Source organism: Acomys russatus, chromosome 15 (genome assembly GCF_903995435.1).
Source record: "Acomys russatus chromosome 15, mAcoRus1.1, whole genome shotgun sequence".
In the NCBI taxonomy this organism is placed as follows: Eukaryota; Metazoa; Chordata; class Mammalia; order Rodentia; family Muridae; genus Acomys; species Acomys russatus.
In genome coordinates, this window is record NC_067151.1 from 39,206,528 (window position 1) to 39,233,864 (window position 27,337).

Sequence of the window (27,337 nt, forward strand, 5' to 3'; positions counted from 1 at the left end):
CAGATATAAACATGTTCATGTCTTTCCATAATGTTAGAATTTATTGGTTAACAATGTATTCAGAAGATGAATTGGCTGTGCTGGCTATAATTTCTTAAGCAGTCCTGATTTCTCCTAATAGCTGTCTGTTTGCAAACCACACCTCTCAGATTATATGTTATACATTGCATTGTAATCTCTTCTCCCACCCTCCCTTCCTCCCTCCTACCATCTCTCTCTCTCTCTCTCTCTCTCTCTCTCTCTCTCTCTCTCTCTCTTTCTCTCTCGTGTGTGTGTGTGTGTGTGTGTGTGTGTGTGTGTGTGTTACACAACGTCTGCTAAAAAGCTGATCAAAACCTGAAAAGAGGCCTTATTAAAGATCAAGCAGCCACATTGAAGGCAAAGGCCAGAACTGATAGAGAAGTTTAAAAAGGAGTCTCAGGTCTTAGCAGACTTGTTATAGAGCTCCTGAATATTTTATCACCACAGAGCCAAGAGCAGAGCTGGGGCTTGGGTTCAAGTCAAGCTGCAGAGAAATGCAAGTCAGTGGAGGCCACAAGTATGAGGTGCAAGACAGGGTCCATGTACATGAACAGGTACACCAATAGAGGTCAGTTCAACTAGGCCATGGCAGCAGTGGTGACCAAGCCAAGTGGAAGAAGGCGCCCTGTTAATTCAGGAGTGCACTGTTTGCCATTTCCTTGCCTTGGTGAGGGCTGTTGCTACTATGGTGACAGGTGCCTTCTTTATGAGGTTCTAATGATGGCATTTACTCTTTTCTTAGTCTGCTGTATTTGACAAGTTCTTTAGCCTGAATTTTCTGAATGCGTTTAAATGCCCATGTGCTTCTATGGTTCTCAGTCTACTCAGGGAAGTCTACGTGGTGGCTCCTTTTAAAATTTAGAATTAAGTTGTCAGTCTGTGCCGGTCCAGAGTCACCTGCCTCTTTACTGTCACTCAAAATAGTCAACTGCTGCTCATACAATAGAATCTCCCACACCAAAACAGTGGGGATTCTGCTTTCATATACGCATTATATACACATACAATTTTTGAGGTTTCATTGTATATATAAACTGCATATGCTACTGTCTTACATAATGACATTTTCCCATTGTATGTTGAGCATATCCCCTCCAAATCTCCTTAACGCACCCCTCTCCCTTTCTAGCTCTGTTAGTTCCCTTTGTTGTAGCTAGACAATCTTATTTCTACTTTCATGTCATATATGCAAGCACAATTTTTCTGCATCTGTATAAAATGTAGATCATAAATGACAAAAAAAAAAAAACCCCACTATATTTGTCTTTCTGAAACTGGTTTTATGTATTCAGTGTAATTGCCTACAATATATTCCTTTTTTCCTGCAAAAAACAAAAAACAAAAACAAAAAAACTACATTTTTCAACAAAGCAAAGTTCCATTCTATATTTACACCACATTGTCTTTACCCACCTATTGCTTTTGGGCACTTGGCTTGGTTCCATAATGTAGCTGTCATAAATAGAGCCGCAATAAACACTGACATGCCAAGTAGTAAGAAGCTTAGTTGTTAGCTTCTTACTGCATTACAATCAGTAATAAAAAGAAACTCATCAGGGAGAGCAATCTAGACTGACCAGAAGCCTGAATCTTCATAAAGGAGACAATCGAAGGATAAAGAGCTAAAAAGAAAATAAAAGAGCTTTTTCTCTTATTCTATATTGACCTAGAATGTAACATTTTGTTAAAAATAGTACTCTAGCACCACACACACACACACACACACACACACACACACACACACATATATATACATGTATATGTAAACCTATATATAAGAGGAGAGTTACAGTAGTGATTTAAGGTAAATACATTTAAGAGGAAAGACTTTGTTTGAAACATAAATAATAGCTGTGAAGTGAAATTGTTGTTTGACAGTGGACTTGGATTAATTGTGAGTGAATATTGTGACACTTTAATACAGTTCCTCATGTTGTGGTTATGTTGTTGCTAGTTCATAATTGTAATTTTTATAATGTTGTGAATTGTAATGTAAATATATGACATACAGGATTTCTGAAATGTGATTCCCTAAGGGGTTGTGGCGCCCATGTTGGGAACCACTGCCCTAGAGTAACAACTAAAGAGACAAATAAAGATTAGAATTGACATACTAATAATGAAAAGGAAATAGAATCATACAAAGGTCTCAGTACAAGTACCCTAAAACATGCGGCAGATAGTGAAGTGATGAGGATGAGGAGGATGAGGGGGTGATGCCCTCCCCCTTTACACCTGTGGTAGTCGGGAGAGCTGACCCTAGGGTCATGAAAGCAGGACAGCTACCTCTGCCCTTTCACAGGCAGTGCCACTCTGAAGACTGGGCCCTGATGATGAAGGCAAATGTGAGCCAGGACTACGGATGTGAGAGTGGGAGAGCTGGCCCAACCCCTCGCAGGATGCGGCACTTGGAAAAGTGGGCCTTATGCTTTCATTGGGCAGCACAGTGGAGCTGGCTCTTGTGGTGTTGGTGCATGTGAGCTGGCCCTGAGGGCATAAAAGCAGGAGAGCATTGGGTGACTTAACCAGAGCAGCTCTGGAGAGCTTGCCTTGGTGGTGCAGATAAGGGAGAGCTGGTATAATGACCAGCTAGCTCAGCTACCACCCAGGCCCAGAGCCAGGACTCTGAGTTGGCCCACCCTAAAATCTGTGTCATTTGAGAAAGGCTGGAAGACATGAAAAGGCTAGTCCTGCTGACACAAAGCTGCAGGACCCCCATGACACAGGGCAACTACAGGATAACCCAGCGAATTTTCATTGAAGATCCAATACTAATGGTGTCTCAGAAGCCAGAGACCTCAATCCAGACCAATGATTTGTTGCATTGAACATTTGCAAGTGAAGATGTATGGAGAAGGATATACTGTGGGACACGCTGTGACATACTATACCTTCTATGCTGAGGTGTTTTTATATGCTTTGTCGTGTGTGTGTGTGTGTGTGTGTGTGTGTGTGTGTGTGTGTGTGTTTATTTTGGAGAAGAGGTTGCAAAAGAAAGAAATGAGGGGATAGGGAAATGAGTGGAGTGGCATTCATGATGTCAAACTCACCAAGAATCAACAACAACAACAACAACAACAACAAAAAACTGTGGCAGATAAATATGAGGATAAAGATGAACATCTAATAGAAAACAGCAGCAAATAGGACAATTATAACAATAATTACATTAAATGTCAATAATGCACCAATTAAAAGACAGAAAGTATCAAATTGAATCAAAGTGAATACCTAACTATACGTTATCTATAAAAAACCAACATTAAGTTTAGAACCCATATAAATTGGAAGTCAACAGAATCATAAGAATAGAACAAGACACCTTATTAGAACCAGAGGGCTCAGGAGCCCCACAGGGAGACCATCAAGGCCAGTTGATCTAGACTCAGGGGGGCCTGCACACACTGATGCACCAACCAAGGACAATGCATAGAGAGAACCTAGACTCTCCAAATGCACAGTTCATTCTCCAAGGTTGTGGGGGGAGTGGGGACTGCCTCTGACATGAATTCTGTTGCCTGAGATTTGATCACTTCCTCTTGGCAGGGTGCAACACACAGAGGAAGGGGTTGCAGGCTATCCAGATAAGACCTGATAGGCTGTGGTCAGACAGTGGGGGAGGAGGGCACCTCCTGTCAGATGTCTAAGGAAGAGGAATTGGGCAGAAGAGGAAGGAGGGTGGGAATTAGACAATATAAGCAAGGGGATAACAATCAGGATGTAAGATTCCTCCAGAAAGAACCAACATATGAGTAAATAACATTTTCACTCAAGTATCTAAGAGTGGTGGTGTACAATAGGAAATGATGAACTCTGTGTAACATGGAATTTTAGGAGGGTAACATAACAGGATAGAATTACTGATCCTGTCTGGGTCATCCGAACTCTGGCCAAGGTCAGGAGGGGTTATTTCCAATGAGGAGAGTCTAGTGAAAAGGCTCCCAGTGCCATCACCACCTTTTTTTTAATGACCATGAACATGGTTAGTCTCTCCAGGTCCTAATCCAATATAGGAAGTTATCTCAAGTCACATGGCTCTATGAATCCAGGGAAGAGATTCTCATTATGTTTCACCCACCTATGACATAAGCTGTACCTACTGTACAATCTTGAAATCAGAGGTAACACTAGGGTCTCCTCTGTTCTAGGGGTCAGTAGGCACTAAGCTTTCCCTTCCCTGATGCTCTGTCACCACTATTACACGAGCTTATACATAGTGATGTACCATTCTTCAGCTGATGTGCTTCTTGTCTGTAACCCTGGGAAACTCTCACAACCCCACTTCCTAGCAGCTCTTGTGTGCCACTCCCATTTACTCATAGTTTATGTACAGTGGAATAGCTAAAATGGTGCATTCTTCCCTTCCTAATGCTACGACCCTTTATTATAGTTCCTCATGTTGTGGTGACCCCCAACAATAAAATTACTCTTGTTGCTACTTCATAACAGTAATTTTGCTACTGTTATGAACTATAATGTAAATATCTGTGTTTTTCTGGTGGACCAAGGTGACCCCTGTGAAAGGATCATTTGACAGCCCCCGCCCCCTGCAAGAAGGATCGCAACACAAAGGTTGAGAATGACTGGGCTAGTGCATCTATGTTCATAGGACATTTTCCTCCCACAAGATTAGTTGACCTAGACCAGTGAAAATTCTGACCCGATCCAGGGATCCAGGAAGGCAGTCATAGGCATCTTTTACCCTTTGCTCAAAGTAGACCTTCTGTCAGAGAAGCTACACCAGTGTCAGTAGAGCAGTCAAATATAAACTCATCACCCCATCCTTCTGGGTACTGGGGCATTGCATCTGGGGAGCAACTACAACCCTGGTGTCCCAGTCACATTCCAGACCCAACACAAAGATAGACCACTGTACCTGAGTCTCCGTACTCTATGGTGAAAAGACCAGCAAAAATTAAATGCAAAACTCAAATCATCCAGTCAATGAAAAAACAAAAGAAAAAGAAAGAACTTGCCTGGAATGGTGGTACATGCCTGTAATCCCAGTACTCAGGTGGGCAGAGACAGGCAGATCTCTGTGAATTCAAGGCCAGTGTGATCTACAAAAGGACAGTGCATAGAGAGAACCTAGGCCTTAGGTCCAGGTCAACTAAGGCTACACAACAAAACTTTGTTTTGAAAAAACAAAAACAAACAAACAAATAAATAAATCAAACAGAAAAAGAACAAGAAGAAGGATTTCTAAAAGGAGGATGAACAGTGTCAACTAACCTACCAGAAAATTCCAGATCCTACAAGGGGGATGGATGAGTTTCTCAAGAGCATCGTTTTGTATGTAAGGAGATGATAGAACGATGATACACTCAAAGGCCAGAAAAGGAAAGGAAAAAAGTTCTGCCAGGGGCCACACCCTTAGAGAAAACCCTCTCTCTCTTTCTCCCAGCAGTTATTAATTTTTAATAGCTCCAGGGGAAGGATAGATCTTAATGCCCATCTCTCCCCTCAATGCTGAGATGTATCTGGCTTGCAGGCTTTTACAACCCTCTATGAGTACATATTCACAACTGGCAAGTTGTATCTAGAAAATGCTGTTTAGTCATTGTCCTTTACTCCTATGTGAAAGGTGAATTACCTTGTCCTGAGCAGAAAAGAGTCAAACAAGAAACCAAAAGACAAATTGGTACACATTTTGAGATAAGCAAAAATGGAAACAAAGTATAAAAACCAATGAGATGCAGCCAAAGCTATACTGAGAGATGTTTACAGCAATAAACGCCTTTATTAAACAATATTTCAAAGAAAACAGCCGAATATTATGCCTCAAGAAGGTACAAAATAGAAGAAACAAAAAAGTTCTGCAAGTAAAAATAATAACAATAATTAGAATCACGTTGGAAATTAGTTTTAAAAGATAACAGAAGCACCAAAGGAAAGCAAAAGTAATCCAACAGTCTAACCTGAGTTAAGTTTTGAAAAAACATAAACAAAATAGACAAACTCAATGAAGAACAGAAAGAGAAGACTGAAATACACAAAATCATAAATGCAAGTGGGGACAGTGTGATTACTGTCTCGGAAACAGAAAGGGAACAAGGTATGACCCTGAACCCACAACAAGTATTACACAACTAGCCACACAGATCGCAAGGAATGTTGAGTCCTATAAACACATTGAATAAAATTAGAACAAATACGGAAAGATATGTTTAGCCATCTCAAATATTTGTAGATTAAATGTAAATTCTTAAATAACTCATAAGTAAAAAAAAAAAACAAAGCATGTAAAATATATTAACATATATTGAACTGGATAAAAGTAGGAAATACAGCTGGACTTAGTGCAAAGCTGTAATAATAATGACAATCCTGGGGGGAAAGGCCTTCAAATTAATCCTCAGCTTCTTTATTAAGAAAATAGAAAAAAATAAAATAAAAGCTCATTAAACTTGAACTGGGTGTTAATTCAGGCAAAGGTAAGGAAGAGCATTGAATGTGGATCATTCTGCATCCAGGAAGTAAGGTCACAGCAACAAGTTTGATTTTAAATCCCAACTCAAGTAAAAACACCTTCTACAGACAGAGTCAAACCCAAATAACTACTTTGTGGAAGTCCATGAATAATCTAAAGAAGGAATTTTCTGCACTGTAAACAAACGGAGAGAACTGAAAAGGAGGGATGCTCTCCCAATCTTCTGTGGTGCTGATGCTGGGCACACCGCAGGGCACCCTTCCTGCGCCTTCAGCTGAGCCTGCCTTATCCTCCTTACAAAGAAGGCACCCGCCCATCTGCTCTCTTTAGTCACAGTCTATTTATATGCCAATTAAGCCTTGTTTTTTTGTTTTCGGAATATAGACATGTGTTTTCTGCATTTGAAGCCACGTTCAGTTAACTTGTTAGTGAAGTTTCTTCAACGCGGGGAAAAGTTCGGTCTTGGAAGCCCTGGTGAAGAAGCTGTTTCTCAGGGCCACGCAGAATAATGGGAGCAAGACAGAGAACACTGACATCTCTGGCTGTCTGTGGACAACCCAAACCAAACTCTCCCACAGTTTCAAGGCAGCCCAGTCACCATCTTTGTCCCCGCCTCTCCATCCAACTTCCTTTCTGATATCAAAACCCCAAACGGAGGCCTGCAGGCAGAGCAGGCAGCTGCTATCACACTGCACATTCCTCTTCCAGTGTCCCTTACCTAGGAGTGGCCTGGGGAGCTTTTAAATACCTGCTTCATCCAGAACAACAGGAAAAATATCATATCCCACCCTATCCCTCCACGCTCTTTCGTAAGAGACTTTAAAGAACAAACTGCTGTTTCTGGGCAGGCCAAAGTCTTCCCTCCAAGCCCTCATACCCACTGCTCCATCCTGCTCTAAGAAACTCTGCTTGAAAGAGGATTAGTCTCTGGCTTTCTCTCAAACCCATTCCTCCCCCAGACCTAATACCTCCCTCTTTGATAACCATAGGTTTCACTTCCAAGTTATTAGCAACGGAATATAGTCTCATGTCTTATAATGTGCTAACCACTGTTGGGCTCCATGTATTGTGTTCCTTAGAACTGCCTTCAGAGAGCTAAGATTCTTTCACATCTGGCCAGCAGGCATTTCGTGCTCCGTGTTTCAGGTAAACAAGATTCTGACGTTTAAATTCTCTAAACTACATCTGTTTCAGGCAATTCAGTTTCACAGTTAGCAGGCTTCCATTCCAAAAACTAGCTGGCATCAGAACGGGCTTGGTGATTCAACCTCGTCCTTGTATATACAAGAGCAGAGAAACAGCCTGGCCCACAGCTTAAGTTTATGCTGCTCTCCTCGAGTTTCATTGTAATAGTTTTGCTTGGCATCTAATGTCTCTGTGAGTCCCAGTTTAGATTCCCCCCTCAGCAGGGTAATTACTACTCACCCCGTTTCCACCGCCCTTGCCAGCGCTTTTCTTTTTCTTTCTTTCTTTCTTTTTTTTTGTTTTTTTTTTTTTTGTTGTTTTTTTTTTTGTTTTTGTTTTTGGTTTTTTGGTTTTTTGTTGTTGTTGTTGTTATTTTATTAATTTACTCTTGTTACATCTCAATGGTTATCCCATCCCTTGTATCCTCCCATTCTTCCCTCCCTCCCATTTTTCCCTTATTCCCCTCCCCTATGACTGTTCCTGAGGGGGATTACCTCTCCCTGTATATGCTCATAGGGTATCAAGTCTTCTTGGTAACCTGCTGTCCTTCCTCTGAGTGCCACCAGGTCTCCCCCTCCAGGGGACATGGTCAAATGTGAGGCACCAGAGTACGTGAGAAAGTCATATCCCACTCTCCACTCAACTGTGGAAAATGTTCTGACCATTGGCTAGATCTGGGTAGGGGGTTAAAGTTTACCGCCTGTATTGTCCTTGGCTAGTGCCTTAGTTTGAGCGGGACCCCTGGGCCCAAATCTGCCTATCGTAATGTTCTACTTGTTGTGGGGAGAGAGGAACACTCCTTCATTGCTGGTGGGAATGCAAACTAGTACAGCCACTTTGGAAATCTATCTGGTGCTATCTCAGAAAAATGGGAATAGGGCTTCCTCAAGACCCAGATATTCCACTCCTTGGAATATACCCAGAAGATGCTCCAGCACACAACAAGAAAATTTGCTCAACCATGTTCATAGCAGCCTTATTCATAATAGCCAGAACATGGAAACAGCCTAAGTGTCCATCAGTAGAAGAATGGATAAAGAAACTGTGGTACATATACACTATGGAATACTACTCAGCTATTAAAAACAAGGAATTCCCAAAATTTGTGGATAAATGGATTGAGCTAGAAAGGGTCATAATCAGTGAGTTAAACCAGAAGCAGAAAGACTCAAGTGGTATATACTCACTTATATCTGCATACTAGCCCAAGGGGCATGTCCCATGAAAGCCTTCACTTACCAGGAAACTGGGACAGAAGGGAGGACATCCTATTGGGACTCTAGATGAGAGAAGCATGGGAGAATAGCAAAGTAGAAGGATCCAGAGGGTCCTAGAAGCCAGCACTTTTCTTTCAGCGGTCCTGGAAAGTAGTTCTTGTTCTGATGCTGTTTGCCTGCCAAGGGCATTTATTACAAAAAGTTGCTGAAGGTTCTGATGGGACCACATTTTCTGGTTCCACTCATGCCTAAGGACTTGACTAGCCCACTTGGCTTGTTTGTTTTAGTTCAGAGTTGTTGTTTTTTTCCCCCCTAGTATATGCTTTTATGACCCGGAAAGTTTTAGTGGATTGTTTTTCTAATTGACTATGAGATCTTCTGAAAACTATAAGTGTAGCCAAGATAGCATCACTTGCTGAGAAGCAACAAGGTATGTGTTAAAAGCCCAGGCTTGACATTATTGGGCTAGATACACAGAGTTGAGTCTCACAGGTTGCTATTCTCTCCGTGTTCTTGTATCCTGATCTTCCAAAAGAACAAATGGAAGACTTTAACCCAAAACCTTTCCCTAAGGAATGTCTGATATTCAACAAACTCCAAAAACAATTTGGCAGATTAAATAATTTAGATAATTAGTAAAGTCTTTGGTAGGGTAGTTGAATTACTCAATGGGCTGTTACAATTTCTCTATAGACAGATAATTCCTTTCAATTCAGTGGAATTAAGGGTAGATGTTTTAAGGAGGCGTGGTACTTCTCCCAGGAATGAACATTAATCTTTAGGCCAAAGTAGCTTGAATTACTCAAGTAAACTGCGAGCCCATTCCAACAGATTGATGTATTTCATTAATTTAAAAGTACTTTTTCTTTGTAATCTAAAATCTCTGATGCTGAGATACATTTTAGAATCTCCAGTTGCTGTCACAGTCATCCAGGCATTGCCAAAGCACTGGCAAACTTAGCCACAGTTTTCATATTTTTTTCTTTGGTTGAGTTAAATCCTCCATAATATTGTGTGTATTGAGTCACATTTTACTAAAAGAGAAAGTTTATTGTGCCAACAGGAAAGCATGGAAATAGAACCATCAGGAAGAAAATATTTGTCTTTGATGAAATAATCAGGATTCCATTTGTGTCTTTCAAAGCAACAGTCAGGTGCTCAATGCAATCTTAATACAGCCTAAAAGAAGATTTTAGTTATGCCATAAAGCTATATGGTATGGTGTGTTCTTGAAATATGTGGACACTTCCTACTAAGGCCTATAATGTGGGGAGGGGAGACAGATAATATTGGAGAAATGTTTAAAGAAATGTTGTATATATGACTCTTAATGCCTGGACTGGTATGCAGAAGAGATAATGCAACTGTAATCTGAGAAGTGAGACTAAAGCCTTAGACTCTGTTGTTTAAAAAAAAAAAAAGTCGATTGAAGTGTTAGCATTTGCCCTTTTTACTGATGCAAGAGAAATATATGATTTTTAAGATTATAGTCAGTCTACAAAAGCTCTCTCTCTCTCTCTCTCTCTCTCTCTCTCTCTCTCTCTATATATATATATATATATATATATATATATATATATATATATATATATATATATATATATATAATGTTGTGTAGGCATATACCTTAGTTGGTAGCATTATCTTCTTTGGAGAAAGAGAAAAAGCATAATTAAGGCAACAGCCATTTCTATGTCAAGGAACCCCATGGTTTGTTGGGGGGAGGGCCCGATCTCATTTACTGCAGGCTGAGCTCAAACTCATTAAATGCTGAGGATGACCTTGAGCCCTTGATTCCACCCCTACTCTACATCCTCGTGTTAGAGTTACGGGTTTGACTATATCACCAAACCCAGTCTTATGCCATAGTAGAGATTAAAAACAAGACTTGACACATGGCCCACAAACATTGTACCAAGCAAGTGATATTCCCAGTTTATAAAATCTTTTGTTAAAATTATAAAATTTTGTAAAGGTTTATAAAATATTTAATTCATCACAGATTATAATGTAAAGTATAGGAAAATAAAGTTTAATAGGCAAAACATTTGCTAATTTTTAAATAATTGCATACAAGTGTAAAATTGCTCTGTCAAATAGCCCCGTGTTTGAGCCTCCTTTGGTTTCTCTTACTTTATCTCCCCTCAGACCAATAAGGGTTCATGGATTTGCTTGTGTACCACTCTCTGATTGATGGTGACCTCTGCTACTACAGAAGTGACTCAATCACTGAATTGTCAGGGATGGCTGCAAGCTCAGAACAAGATCGATTTTAGATGTTTTTTTTCTCCTTATACACCAACATGATTTCTTACATTCATTGTTCCTTTGATTTTTTTTTTCTTCCATTTTATTTTATGACTTTGGGTGTTTTGCCTGAATGCATTTCTCTACATCATGTGCATGCACTATCTGCCGAGACCAGAAGAGACCATCAGATCATGTGGGGTAGAGTTATGGAAGGTTATGAGTCAGCATGTAGGTGCTAGGACTCAACCCCCACCCACTGCCCCATCCTCTGGAAGCACAGTCAGTACTCTTAACCAAAAGCCACTTCTTGAGCCCCAATTTTTACTGTTTTATTGCAGTTATATTAAAGACTGTAAAATACTTGTTCCAATAAAGCCTTCCAGTCAAGTTGGCTATATAAACTCAGGCTTTAATAGACACTCTCCACCTGAAGCACACAGAGAACATTTTAGAACTGCTTTTGAGAGAGCAAAAAGCACCATGCAACTCAGAAGCAAGATCACAATTTTTTTGGTTGTACAAAACCCACAAAACATAAAGAGAAGAAACAAACCACTGGCAGCCAATAACGTAGCCGGTGTTGGGTTAATGTAGCCGGTGTTGAAACAGAAAGTTCTCCACAGAACAAGGTAAACAGAAATGTTTATAAAAGCCCAGAATCTGGACTCAGGCTCCTGCCTTCATGACTCCAGGTATATGAGAAGCTGTGCATGTGAAAGGGTGAAAAACCATAAAGACAGCATGGTGTCTTGGGCAGATGCTAGCCTGTGCCTAGTCCTGCCATTAGCGGTTGATGAAATGCCAATCTCCTCAGTTATTAAGATGGCTCTAGATCTGTTTTTGGCTCCTGTGTACCTTTCCACTGCCTTTATGAGAAACTGCTGGTTTTATGCATGAGATAGTTCCCATTTTACTGGTGAGGATATCTATTGTTATGCAGCAGTCAATCATCAAAATCAGAACCGACACATAAACTGGTGCTGGACACAGCCTGATACGCCAACTCATAAATGTCATCTCAGCCATGCACTGCAGCTGGTGCTAATGCAAATACCAGGAAGATGCTTGATTTTTCTTTTTAAATTTATGTATTTAATTAAAAAGTGAGTAAGTATTGTAATCTGTGTTCCCATGATTGTTTTCCCTCTCATCCCAAAGAATGCTTATGGAAAAGTTTCAATAGTTATGGCATAGAAAATGGGCATGATTGACCAAATAATGTAGTCAAACCCAGTACCAAAGCTTTTCTAGAGAAGATAGATGGTTTTCATGATTGATTAGGTTGCAGAGATTACACCAACTGCCTTGCCTAAAGCTCCAACAGGAACTTCAAATGGTTGAGAAAACAGCTGAAGTTACCTATTGTCACATGTCCTATAATATTAGAACATTCCTTCCTCTCTCATTTAGATTTGTCCACTAGATTATGAAAAAATATTATGGCATTCCAAGAAACCAAGGCACAAAGCAGAAAAGTTAAATTTTTGTAAGGGCAGTCAGCTCCATCACCTTTAATTCCAAAACGTCCAAGCTGCATTTGAGATAGAACCCTTGAAATCAATATGAAACCAGTGGTCTGTAGGTCAGACATCAACAGACATAGAAACTGTTGCTGGAAGGACTGCAGAAATATTAACCCTAGTAATTCTAAAATCCTAGGCCATACTTCCTTTGTCTAAAACCCTAAGCCACTCACTCTGAACCATCTTCACTCCCAGCACCTTCCAATTTGTTTGTGGAAACTAATGTAGGTTCTAGCCTTCCAGCTGCCTTCTTATAGTCCTCTTTATCCATCTAAGAAAAAAATAATATAATAATTTGGGAGAGTATTTCAAAACTCTAGCGTCCTTGGAATTGTATGAGCGAATGTATTAGAACTTATAGAAACTCTGGCTGCTCTCCTTTAAGAGCAAATGTAGGCATGCTTTTATATCCATTCTTATGTTTCCATGACATTAAAAGCCACATCACACTCAGATTTAGATGCACTTACAGTCACACATTTCTCACAGTTACTTTTAACCAGCTGGTCTATAAGAAGCATATGCTTCCTGGTTTTGACTTGAAAGATAAGAAATGTTATAGGATCATTCCAACGCACACCGTGAAGTGCATTCTGACTTTCTGAACTGTGGATTGGGGATCATGCAAATACTTATGTCTTCTCCAAAAGCACTCTGAAGTCTGTCATCCCTGAGAGCCATTAGAGATATTCATTTACTTAGGAAGAGCATATGCTTTGGAACAGTCTATTTCTTTTAAGATTATAAGTGCACTAGTAACACAAGGAGTATTGAATTGTTGAGTTGACATCTTAGCAATTAAGAGAATTCAAAACAAACCCCAAGATACTTAGGATTTACATATTTGGCCAAACATGTATAAGCAGTCTTCAGCCTGTTTTTTGTTTTTTGTTTTTTTTTTTCTTAGTTTCCAAAAAACTAGAGGTAGGAAAATGTTTTTCTCTTTCAAAGAATCTTGCTATGCAAATTCTACTTAGCCGTTGTCATTCTGGACTACAGTCTTTAAACAGTTAAAAAAAAGCCCCAGTTAAATTACAAATATTATTAAAATAATAGCTGGAATTGATGCTCCTAACCAAGGGGATATTAATATCTGTAAAGAGGAAATTAACAGAACTCACTTGTGCTAGTTCTTTCCATATGTTTATATATTTACTACTTGCTGAAATGATCCACCTAAAAACACTTTATCACCTATGTGGCAAGCAAGTATAGGGAATAGGGTAGCAACCTGGGACCTCGCCTGGCTTGGGCTGTGGCATAATTCTGTTCTAGCATTGTAGAATCATTTTGCAGCCTAAGGCCCTCACCTGTACGTAGTATGTATATACACCTCTTTCCTACCAAGATTACTAATGACTGGGCACCATTCTCTACAAAGTTATGCACTGATCCCACCCTAAATAATGGAGTACATTTCTTGCACCATTCCCCCCACCCCATGACTTATTTTGGACTGTTTCTACCTAAGGTATGCTCAAAACTTCTGGGTATAAGAGTAGTAAAGCCAGTTCAGCCAGTATGTGCACAATAAGAGAAATGGTGACTCTGCATGAAGTTTAAAGAGAACCCCTATTTCTCATCTTATTGCTATCACAATTGGCCATGGATTTGATGAAAATTAAAACCAGATGAATCATGGGAAGCACATTTTCAGCGAACAAAGCCTTACATACTGTAAGCCTGTCACTCAAAACAGAGAACCATCTGTACTATGATCCTTAGCAACAAATTTCTACCTTTGAATCTCATAAAAGGAGTCATAAGCAATGATGAGATATTTGGGTGCCCCCACACATGTGGCCCAGGGTCACTTTTGATAGTGCATTTTCTTCTGATCTGTACCATATCACTTGGCTTTGGCTAAAATTACATTAAGATTGTTTGCAGTCCCAGTGAGCCTTTACTTCAATTACTCCAATATGAAGTCAAGAACCTGGAAACAGCAGTTCAGACACAGATCACATTTACATTACACAGATACTTAAAGTCTGGTGTTTGGATTACAGGCTGCTTTGAAAAGTATTTGACAGTGTCCACCAAAACTGACATCTGTAAAGATCTATTACTTCATTGATTTGAAAAGGAAGTTAAGGTGTCTTTGTCCAAGCTTTGTCTGATGCTTTCATCCAGAAACTATAAGTTATGGTAGAGGGAGAACTCAGAACCATAAGCAGGAGCTAAGCAACTAAGGCATGTATGTACCTAGTAAGTGCTATGTCATACTCTGATTTGTCAGTTGGTGATAAGGCTCATAAGAAATGATTCGTTCACACCCCCGAGGAGTACTTATGATTTGAAAAGATGACCACATGAGAACGTAGCTGTAATCAAGTTCCACAGGTAGAGTGAAGAGAATTCCTAAGGAGTGAACTGCTGACAAGTGAGTATGACCAAACAGAGTCTGTTGGTGGCTAATGAAAAAGGGGAAGTTTGGTGACTCTGCAAGAGTGCTGAGCCTCATCGAGAAGAGAAGGGAAGGTGATATAAGTCTACAGAGGAGAGTCCCTAAATAAAAGAACAGTATTGGGCAACTGCGATGGGTCACATTTGGAGAACTCTTGACATTTCCACAGTAGTTGGGATTTTGTATTCTAGCTTGAAAATGTATGTCTGTCAGTTTGATCTAAATGGGTAATGTGATGGTCAGCCTTGACTGTCAGATGAAGGAACTTTAGAATCACCATGGAAACAAGCCTCTGTGCTGGCCTGTGAGGGAGTTTCCAGGCTAAGTTAATTGAAGTGAGAAGACCCTTCCAACATTCAGCGCCATTCCATGGATTCCAGTCCTCAACTATAGAAAGAAATAAAAGGGGGAAAGTGAGCTGGGCAGCAGCAGTTGTTACTCTCTGCTTTGGGATGTGCATGCAATGACCAGCTACCTCTAGGTGTTGCCTCGGTGCCTTTCCTGTCATGGTGGCCTGTACTTTCAAACTCTGAGACAGATAACCACTTTCTTCCTTAAAGTTGCTTTTCTCAGTATTTTTGTCACAGCGTCAAGGCAAGTAATTGATACAGGCATCGGATTTAGGCCCTAAAGGTAAAGATCTGGAGTCAGTGTGAGAGCATGGGCTGAGGTTAGCCAAGGGGGAAAAAAGGACCATAGTAAGAGTCTAATTGAAAGATGGCAAAAACCCAGATCAAGGCAGTGATGGTGCATGTGCAGCAAGGTACACATAGGTGTTATATTAAAAAGGCAGAAGCCAGACAATGACCAATTAAATAAATTATTGGATTGATTGATTGAGGGCAGATGAATCAATGTTTTTTTTTTTTATCTATTCTTCCTAGTGTAGTATTATCACCAACTAAATGAATTTATAAAATATATGAATTTGAAAACCATGGAATAAGGAGGATAATGGCCCTACTACTAGTATCTGGTAACACAACACTATTTCTCAACACTGAGCCAGGATATGGTTGCTGCGTCAGGTGTTTCACAATCTTGGCTCATGGTGAGTGAGGCCTTGTGAGAGTGAAGGGATGGGCAGCTCAGGGCATTGTTTACTAAATCAATCAGAGGCTTTTAAACAACAGAGCAGCTAGAAACAAAACCCTGGATGCAGTAGAGAGCAAGAATAGAACACTTTGAAGTTACTCTATTTCCTTAAATAAGCCAATGCCCAAATAAAGTCACAGCATCACCAGGCTTTGCCTACCTGAGTTCCAAGAGCCAGGTGAAAAGCAAAAAAGTTAAGAGAAGAGCAATCCAAGTTACTTTAATTACATGCGTGAACTCAGAAAGATGTACACCACTTCTGAGCTTCATTATTTCCTTTGCAGAACAGAACTAATAGCATGTATCCTGCTACCTCCCAGGGACGAAGTGTGGGTCAAATAGCAGAACATGTACAAAGGAGCTCTGTATCTTGTGAAGCTGTCAGTAAAGGTTGGTTATTGTTATGGTGTTAATGCTGTAATTGGAGTTTCCCTAAGCGTCCGCAGGCTGTGGGCGATCTAATGACATAGGAATGACATTCATTTAAGTCGAAATAGACAGTCCTTGTTCCTGCTTGCTCCTTGGGATGACAGGCCCCAGCAGCATTCTTCTGAGCACTGACCGAAGCTCATAAAGCCGTTCTGACTTTGCCCTCTGCTTGGCATCTCTGGCACCATGTGGCACAGCTGTTGCCTTTCCTAAGTTTAAATAACACCTTCCCAGAGCCCTCCAGCCATCTCTGAACAAATAGATCTCTGCTTCCGGCGTTGATCCTACAGCAAGGGCAGCTGGCCCGGCCCTCAGCCACTTCCTACTGGGAATTTCTACCAGTGTTCAACCAAGGGTCTAGAAGATTGAGTGTGAGCCCCAACTAACAATGACTTGCCTTAGGGACATCTTTGAAAATACCGTTGCCTGGACCCTCGCCCCACCAGAATACTGATGCCAACCAAGGCCCTGTGTAGGGACCTGGCAGCAGTATGCCTTAAGTAAGACACAAGTGATTCTGCTAGGTAGCGAGGACTGAGGACTGCTGCGTGTGTGAGGGAGCTCTTGACTCTTCTCTGACAAGCATCTTCAGGTAGGCTTTAAGAACTGCACTGCATGAGCCCCTAACCTTGCAGACATTCTCCAGAATCTTGAAAAAGAAGAGAATCAAGAAAATGGCTACAGTGGATTTCTCTTGATTTTTCTGTGGTAATTATATGCACTTAAAAAAAATCTGAATGTGTTTCTCTTATGTAATTTTGTTATTATGTCTATATCTTATAATATGATACACAAAGGAATGAATAAGTGCATTCTAATTGTATTTGCTCAAGATATTCTACTCATAATGATATGAGGTCAAATGGCATAAAGGTGACTGTTATTCTTCTGGTAATAATGACATTTTATTCTTATTGTGGGTTTTTAAATTTTTACTATTAAACTTACAACCCCCAAAGGATATTTTCATTTTCAGATAAAGTCCTATTCTGAATCTAAGATTAAGAATATTTTAAAATCATACTTAGCTATCTTATATTTCTAAACATTCATATGTATAGAGAAAAGAATTTTGTCTGTGCAATAAAAATAACTTTAACATTATGGAATAGATTTTCTCAGATGTTTCCAATCTGATAGTAAAACTCAAATCTGTGTTTTAGCCAAGAAGTCCTCAGCCACAACACATTTTTCTTTTCAGAGTAATTTTGTAAACAGCATGCTCCTTAATTAAACAACATCAAAATGCACAATCTAAGTGACTCATCGCTACACTTCTTAGGGCTTAAAAAAACTGTAATTACTTCTAGGAGTTCCCTATGAATAAAAAGTACATGTGCACTCACATGCACACACACACAAACACTATACCACATACAAGCACAGTTTCCTGTTACATTGCGAATGATTTATCCTATGCACAAGATAATTTATGAATTCAAAGGAAAACCCTGAGTAGTCACAATACAAAATTTCTGAATTTATTTGAAAGGTGGGAAAACATTTCCTGTGATTCTCAAATCAAAACTCCCTTGGGCCTCGTCACCAAACATTTCAAATGCAGCCCTTGGCATTCAGGCAAGAAATTTTTGCCACATTTGAAGCTCTGTTCTGCTTTGTTTAGTAAAGTGAAGACTGACATTCAATTCATTGGCTCCCAAGGAAGTGCTGTGCCATCTTGGGTCTGCTCTGAGTTTCCTTAATAAGCTCCACAGGTTGAGTTCAAAGACGTGGAGACTTGGCAGCATTCTGAAAACATCTTACAAACTATATTAAGAACTTAAGGACCCTTCCTTTAAACTGTAAGAATCCAGGTTTTTCCCTTGAGTCTGCTTTTCTTCCAGCATATATTAAACCACAGAGAAAATAATTTCTAGTTAAATATACTCATTGATTTACATCTACCTAAAGAAACTCAATGCAAGTTCTGTAAACTCTTCAAGTAGTTATGTAAAACAGATTGTTAAGTTTCTATCTAGATTTAGATGATAGATCCTGAAGGTAAACTTTGTTTTGGTTGTAAACAATTACTCATTTTTCATGTGACCATTCCTCTCATTTGTTTTCCCTTGTCCTCTTCGGAGCTAGTCATGTCTTCACTTTCTTCTGTCACATGTAAGTGGTAATTTATCCCTCATTGTAATCTCCATGGCTAACAGTATCAGTCCAAGTCTCCCTGCTCTGTGTGCTTGCCTTGGCTGAAGCCTATGATGGAAGAACATCAAAGAGTCTTCCTTTAGTGAGAACTGAGGAAGTAAACACTGGTGAAGAGAAGAGTAAATGTTTTCAGTTATTTTCAGTGAATTGTTTTGGTCTGTCTCTGCTTCTAGGAGGAAGAAGCTTCTCAGGAGTCAGCCTGTAACTGAACAGGACAGGTCTAGGAAACACTAAATCTATTCACTGGCTCTATTTTGTTTTGATTTGGTTTGTTTTGGTTTTTGAAACAGGAACTCATATAATCCAGGTTGTACTTGAACTTGCATTGTAGTCAAGACTGGCTAATGGAGTCTGAGAAATAAATTCAAGGCCAGTCTTGACAGAACAAGGACATGCATGCATGGTTCATAGTCCCTTGTTCTCAAAACACACACACACACACACACACACACACACACACACACAAATAAAATAAATCTTTTAAAAATGTGAGCCTATTAGAAAGAAAACAAGGAACAGATAGGAGTTACATATATATTGTAAAGACACAAGTAAGCCAAATATTAAATCATGTTAAAAAAAGAAGGAGGAGGAGGAAGAGAGGAGGAGAAGGAAGAAGAGGGGGAGAAGGAGGAAGAGGAGGAGGAGGGGGAAGAAGAGGAGGAGGAAGGGGAGGAGGAGAAAAAAGGAAAAGAAAAACATCTTACATACTTTTCCAGATAATTTCCAGATGTTGAATATCATCTCTTATTACACATTGGGCTAAGTTGTATGCAGAACAATGCTTTTAGCTATTATTCATTGTTTTTACTGATTATTTGTCATATAAAGAACATGGGAACACATGGCATAATAATATATAACCTTGAAGTCTCATGGTACTGGTGTACACATGTTTTAAAACAATAACTCTAATCAAATATGGAATGTATTAGAAATACTAAGTGTGGGTCAGGAGAGGTGTCTCAGCAGTTAAGAGTACTGACTGCCCTTTTATAAAACCTAAGTTCAGCTATCAGTACCCACACAAGGTGGCTCACAACCATCCAGTTCCAAGGACCCAAGCCTGCCCCTGGCCTCCTCAGACACGAGGAACAAATATAGTGCACGTACACATACAGGCAGGGCCCAACACATGAACTGAAATAAAATGTAAAGAAAACAAATACCAAATGCGTTAAAAAATTGTCACAGGTGTACTGGAAACCCTTTATGATGTAGCAACTGAGAAAATTACAGCAGCCAACTTCAAAAGCTGAGACATGAGTTACTTCCATCAGGAACTGTTTTGACAAAGGTAAGATGGTACCATTAATGAGGACTTGGTGAACATGAAATACAGAAGATATTTAATATTTTGCTTCACTAAATCAATGAATATCAACATGAAAAAAATCATACACAAAGTCGTGGCATATTTGGAGCAACAATATAATGTAAAGAAAACTTCAAATTTGGTTGTGCTAGGCTTCATGGAGGAGAAAGCAACTTCTTGGCCTCTGCTCTGCGCCATGGAGGAGAGAACAACCTCTTGGTCTAGCCTCTGCTCTGCTCCATGAAGGAGAGAACAGCCTCTTGGTCTAGCCTCTGCTCTGCTCCATAAAGGAGAGAACAGTCTCTTGGTCTAGCCTCTGCTCTGCTTTATACAGGAGAGAACAGCCACTTGGTCTAACCTCTGCTCTGCTTTAAGCAGGAGAGACCGGCCTCTTGGCCAAGCTTCTGCTCTGCTCTCTTTGCCCAATTCAACATTACAGCCACTTTGCAAGATAATAGGAGATATCTTCATTTAATAATAAAGAAACTTAACACCACTCCTAGCTGAGGAGCTTAGCAACTGCCAGCTATTGAGAGAAGGCGAGGTATTTTTCCTTGTGGGTGTGGCTGCTAATGGGTTGCTCTTACCCAGGTTGATAGCCTCACTCCTATACCTACACAGTCATATTAATGGGGCTGGATAGGTTATTTATTTTTGTTTTTATACAGAAAAGTACATGAAGTTGGATGCAGCCAGGTTGGGAGCTCCTGAATGAAGCTGGGGTGGGGGGGGGGCGTGAAGAGGGAGTGAAGGGTGGGTAAGATCAAAGCTCATTATATATACATATGAAATTGCAAGGAATAAATAAGAATATTATTTTTAAAAGTTAATTTTAAAAGAAAAAAACCCAGGAGCTTAGATACAGCTCATCTAAGGTTACACAAGCAGGAAAAATGAAGGAAGTTTATAAGTCAAGATCCCACTGGCTTGGCTATTACTTCTAGCATGTTCTATTGCATCTGGGAAAAGCCTGTGTGCCATGAAAGGGTGCCAAAGCTCAAGATAAGAGTGTGTTAGAATTCAGACCCAGGACAAGCAGCTGAGCTGAGGTGCCTATTTAACCCAAACAAACCTGGTCTCCAAGCATCCTTCAGACCCTACCCCCTTTCTCTCTCTCAAACACTCTCTCTCTCTCTCTCTCTCTCTCTCTCTCTCTCTCTCTCTCTCTCTCTCTCTCCCCACTGCCCACTCCCAAACCCCTGCCCAAGTTTTTCTGTTTCCCTCTGTGTGGCAACTTCCTTACCCACTTCCTGTGCGGTCGATGAACCTACCCAAAAGCTGTCTCTGCCTTTATACTTCAATTTGACTTGAATGGGCTCATTTTGTTGATGGGAGAATACCTATCAGAGGGGGCTATGGAATTTGGTTTGGAAGCATTGTTCACTTTTTGACCAAAATAATTTCTCTTATTACTGCTTTTACATATGTATGAAATGTCAATAACCAAAAATAAATAAATAAATAAATAAACTTATGAAAAGCAAAAAATATCCAGTACAAATACTGCTGTCCACTTCAACATTCAGAAGTTCTAAGCTATAAATCTTATGTGAAATGAGAAGTCTAGTTGAGAAACTTTCTCTCAAAATAGTAAAGCAAAGAGGAAAAAAGTCTTTTGATAGGGGAGAATTCCCTTTCCTCTGTGAAGTACGTTAGAGCTTGGGTTGAGGTATATTCTACAATCTATAGGACATGGAGCATCCAGGGTCCTGGACATCAGACTATTCAGACATTACCTAGAAGTACAGAAGTCTTGGGAAATTTTTTCAGTACAATATTTCCAACATTTCAACCAATCAGAAAGAAACAAACTGTTCCACTATATTTATGTACTCTCCTTTTCCTTACCCTATAATCATAAAGGAAAGATTAGTATGCGCTTTTCCCCAGAATTAAAAAGAAACATTTAAATCCTTTCATCTTGTATTTTCAAAATCACTAAGTCACAGTGCTGTCCCTGTGGCCTGGGAAACCATCAAAGTGCAAAGTGTTTTAATATGATTCTTTCTTCATCTGCCACAGACCCAACACCCCACCCGGCTTCTTCAGTGCTAGATGCTTTCATTGGTCACTGTTGGGCCACTCAGCTCAAGTTAAATGAAAAAAAAAAAGTAGGAGAAAGAGACCTTCTTTAAATTCTTGTCTGGAATTTCAAAACTTACAGGCAAGAGCACTCCAGAAGTCATGAATGCAATTACAGTGTGCTATCACAAGGACCAGTCTTAAAAGGATTTTGTTAAAACTCAGGACACAATTTATGCTACAGGTAGAAAATGTTAGGGTCAAATATGAGTCACATCCTTCTCATTTCTGACCCCTGTTACTTCTGTCTTCTCCAGGAAAGGATGTTGGACATCAAAGTCAAAAAAACAGCTATTGCTTAGGAGTCGCTATAGAAAGGTAAAGGCTGAATGATAAAGCGTAGTCACTAAACCTAGGGGTCAAAATTCATCTTCTCCCTTCCTGGTACCAGAAGAAATAAAACAGGCTGAGATATTAAAAACATTTGTTGGGTGGGTGAAAGGAAAATATTTTAAATTTTAAAAAGAAATATGGTAGGTACCGCAGACAGGTTTTTGTTGTTGTTGGTTTTTTTTGTTTGTTTGTTTTTGTTTTTGTTTTTTACATTCTAATGTTTAGGAATGGAGTTTCAGGTGGTTAGAACTGTTGAAGACATTTTCAAGCCTTTGAATGTTTTTGTTTTATGTTTTTCAGGTAGGCAAAGAGGTAATAAGAAAGGCAGAACAATTATGTATATATTCAAGAAAGCCATAAGGGGACAAGTTGGAGATGTCATTAAGTCAGTAAGAGAGGCAAATGGGACCTCAAATAGTTGTTCATGCAGGTTCAGCATGGCAGCCCCTTGAAGGCTGCAGCCCTTGGGAGAATGCTCCCCCATTGACTGGACAGTACAGTGGAGCTGGCTCCGAAGGCATAGGTACAGGTGAGCCGCCCCAAGCACATCAGAGCAGTAGAGCTCTGCCTCCTGCCAATGGAAGCACTGGGTAGCATAGCTCAAGCAGTGCTGGGTAATTCACCCTAGATATGCAGATAAGGGACAACCAACATGCTGATTAGCTCAACTACCACCCAGGCCCATATCTAGGGTTCTTGGTTGGCCCACCCCAAAATCTGTGTCATCTCCAAATACTTGGGATGCACGAAAGGGCCAGTCCTACTGACCAGAAGCTGCAGGTGCTCCACAGCACAGGGAAACAACAGGATAACCAGGAGAAGTCCCAGTGAGCATCCAATATTGATGGTGTCACAGAGGCCAGAGATCTTGAACCAGACCAATGACTCATTGCAATGAAGATTTCCAAGTGAAGATGTGTGGACCGAGGGATATACTGTGGGACACACTGTGACACACCACAGCTCCTATGATCAGATGTTTTTCTATGATTCGTTGTTATTATTGTTGGTGGTGGTGGTGTGGTGGTGGTCGTGCTGGTGATGGTGTGTTATTTGGGAGACGGGGGTTTCACGAGCGAAGGGTGGACATGACGGGACTGGGAGATGAGCAGGACTGGGGTGCATCATGTGAAACTCATGAAGAATGAAAAAGATTAAAAAAAAAATAGAAGGGAAAATTAGATTCCAGGAGGACAGATAGCTCAGCAGAAATAGAGAAGTTATAAGAAAGAAAAGGAAACACTTTGCTGCATTAAAGACAATATCTTGTCTGGTGTGATGATGGCTCACATCTGCATGCTCAGCACTTGGGAGGCTAAGTCAGAAGCATGTCTGTGAGTTTGAGGCACCTGAGTAGTTAGTGAATGCTATGCCAGCCTATATTACAAAATGAGGCTCTGGCTCAACAACTCAAAACAAGCCTCCAAGTCATTTTTCTTTCAGTTTACATACACATATGCTTTGCTCATACTATCTCCTGAGGGGATATCTATAACCTCAAGGATTAAATTGAAAATGAAGGTAGTTCTGAAGATTTTATACTCACTATTAAATTATTGTTCTGGAAATAATGCATGTTGTATCTGCCTACAACTTCCTATTTAGAAACAGTCAGCTAGCCCATATACCGCATGAGCCTAGGTACCAGGAACCAGGTCAACAGATAGAGAAACACTACATCAACAGCATTGATAAATCTGTGAAGGGGAATCTCATTTCTCTCAGGAACCTATGGAGATCTAATAAAATCTCATAGTCGGAAAGAAAATCTCTAATATTGTCTCTGCTTGCGTATATGATTAAAAACTTGAAATGCCATCAAACATAACAATCTCTAAATTACCTAATGACTTAGCTTTGGCATAAATGGGTGACGTTTGATAGATCATAGAGTACCTAAGGAATTCTCTGTGTGTGTGTGTGCCCATGCACACATACACTAATAAAGTATATTAGTTAGTGTTCTGTTGTTTTGATAAAGTACAATGGCCCAAAGCAACTTACAAATGAAAGCATTTATTTTGGCTTATGCTACCAGAAGGAAAAGAGTCCATCATGGTGATGAGGCATAGCAGGAAGCAGCAGGCCTAGTGGCGGGAGCAGGAAGTTGAGAGATCATATTTCCAGCCACATGCATGCAGAAATCAGGACGGGAAGCAAAAAACTTCCAAAGCTTACCCTCAATAACATTCTTACTTTAGCAAGACTCTACCTTTTAAAGGTTCAATAGCCTCCCAGAACATCATCAACCAAAGACCCATTGTTCAAGTATCTGAGCCTATGGGGACATTTCTCATTCAAACCACCACACAAACAGACAAATGTATATATGTGTGTGTGTATACATATGATAAGAGAAACATGGTAACATATTGTATTTTCACATGATTTTCCTGATACTGATGGCATTTTTTGTTACAATATAATCATAGACAGTTACATATACCAAGACAGCTGGTTCCTGCTAACAGAGTCAGTATAGTTGTCAGATCTTCTGTGCAATGGCTCCATACATAAATAGAAATTTAAAAATAGTGTATATATATATATATACATAGAAAATATAATAAATTCTCATTTATATATGAGGTCTTCTAAGTGGTTTTGGAAAATACACAGTGATTTGGTCAATAGTAGATAAGAAATAGCTACACATTAATCTGAGTTCCTATTTTACAGTAAATATAAGAGGTAGTTTAATCAAATACACATTATTGGAAAAGCACTTTCAAGGAGCTTTCATAACTAGAGTAAATAAGGAGTTTCACAGTGGCAGATCCAGCTATTAAAATCATTAATAAGTTACTATTTCTTCTCAAAGGATCACAGAGAATATTTCAACTGCATTTTAAAAGTTGACCAGAAGAAGGTCTCTATCATTCCGAATGAATGCCCAGACTATCTCTCCAAGTTCTTCAGAAAATGATTAATAGTCCAAGGGACTATTCAAATGGAATATTCAAAGGGAAGTATCAGATCCAAAACACCAATAGTCATATTTGGTCCACATGCACTGACCTAAACAAGGACTGCAGTAAATGCCAAGCTCCTGCCTCATCATAGCCAAGACCTAGACATGCCGATGCTGGCATCTCCAAACTACTGATTTTGTGACTATCTGTCTTTTCTTTGGATCAGGAACAGATTTGAGTAAAGTCACATTTAGAGCATACCTCAGGAGCTAATTTAGACAGAAAGCTAACAGATGCTTTCTCAGTGTTCCTACTGCCATGAAGGGCACATCAGCTATTGTTAGCTATTATCATTTTATTCATGTTTTAATTTTGGTACAGTGGGAAGAATGATCTAGGCAGTAAGAACAATTAGGATTGTGTGCAAGGAGCAAAAGGAATTGTAAATAACATAAGTAAAAAAATCTATATAGGCTCACAGACACAGGCAGTGAGCCTGCACAAGTCTGGAAAAGGACAGAAAGCAGTGCCTCAGGGAGCAAGTAAGGTGCAGGAGCAAACCTGGCCAACTTAAGATGAAGAAGCTCTGCTCTTAAGGGTTTGTATTGTTTCGGTCCAGGAGGAGGAGGTCCTCCTTAGAGAAGATGCTGGGTAGCCTATGTAATCAACTTTCCATCCTAGAGCTAGGGAAGGTCAAGATGCACAATTCGTAGATCTATTCATCTTGCACATGGTGAAGAAGTGCTTATTTCCAAATAAGAATGTGCTTTTCAAACAAAACACTATACTGAATGCCCAGGAAAATGAGAGTCGTGGTGTTTTGGGCCCTGTGCCTATAACTTTTTACATTTCACAAAATGTCTTATGGAAACACACACAAACTTCCTCAGCAGGCTTGTGGTGGGACCTAGATAATGAGAGGAGCGCTTAGGAGGGCAGCTTGGAATCTTGCAGAGTAAGCAATGAGACGCCACTGGTGTGTACTTAACATGAGATTATAAAATCAGATTTGCGGTTTTGTATTTATTTGTTTAACCACTGATGGAAGTGTGTGGGGTGGGCTAAAGTGGCCACAGGAAGTAGGAAACTTAGCAAAACAGTTGGCAGCAAGTTAGTTTAGGAAAAGTTATAAAGCCTAAGACACCAGGAATAAAATTGGGTAAAACAAGAAACTGCACAATTAGACTTTCCTACCTCAAGCATAGACAGCTTGAAGTTTAAACAACTCCCATGAATTGAAGTCATTTATCTTCAGCCATTGGTGGGAAATGCAGCATTTCACAATGCCTGAAGACAATTTAGTTGTCACAACTTGTAGGTAATAGTGCAGCAAGCATCATGTCATTAAATCCAGAGATGATTCTAAATATCCCAAAGTACCAAAGACAGTGGTCCAAAAATTATTCTGTCCAAACAGCAATTATATTAAGGTAAAGAAAGTCCAATTACTTTAAGATTCGGTGGGCATCACTGTGGTTGGGACTTTTACTGGGTTTGTGCTGACCTGACCCAGTCTCAATTGAATTCAACCTACTGGTTCATATATTTGTAGCCAGCTGGCTCTCTAATCTAAGGTGACTAAGTTGGCACAACACTGTGCCAATCCAGGAATTATTAATATGGTAGAGATAGAGCTGTAAGAAAACAACATGAAATGTGCAAGGCAGCTCTAGCCTACCTTACATTGCCATAGCAATATCATTGTGTGAGCCAAATTAAGTCCTAAAGTCATCCCAGATTTAAAAAGAGTAGAGAAATGGATTAAACTTCTTGATCCAAGACTAATCAAATGGTGGTCATTTTGGTGATCTACCACAGAAACAGACTCTCAAAGTACGAAGATACAGAATCAAATACTGGATGGGAGCTGAGAGGGAGAGGGACAGGGAGAGGGACAGGGACAGGGAGAGAGAGAGAGAGAATATGATGCCAAACCAGTATTGAACAAGCCAACATTTATAATCAATTCATATGTGCATTG

At 39.9% G+C, this 27,337-nt stretch overlaps 1 non-coding gene across 1 annotated transcript; it reads left to right on the forward strand.

Annotated features, from left to right (window-relative positions):
• The first annotated feature begins 24,828 nt into the window (after nucleotides 1-24,828).
• LOC127199704 (small Cajal body-specific RNA 14) lies at nucleotides 24,829-24,960 on the forward strand. The gene has a single exon (XR_007831974.1). It is a non-coding gene; the product is annotated as a small Cajal body-specific RNA 14 (non-coding RNA).
• Nucleotides 24,961-27,337: the final 2,377 nt, after the last annotated feature.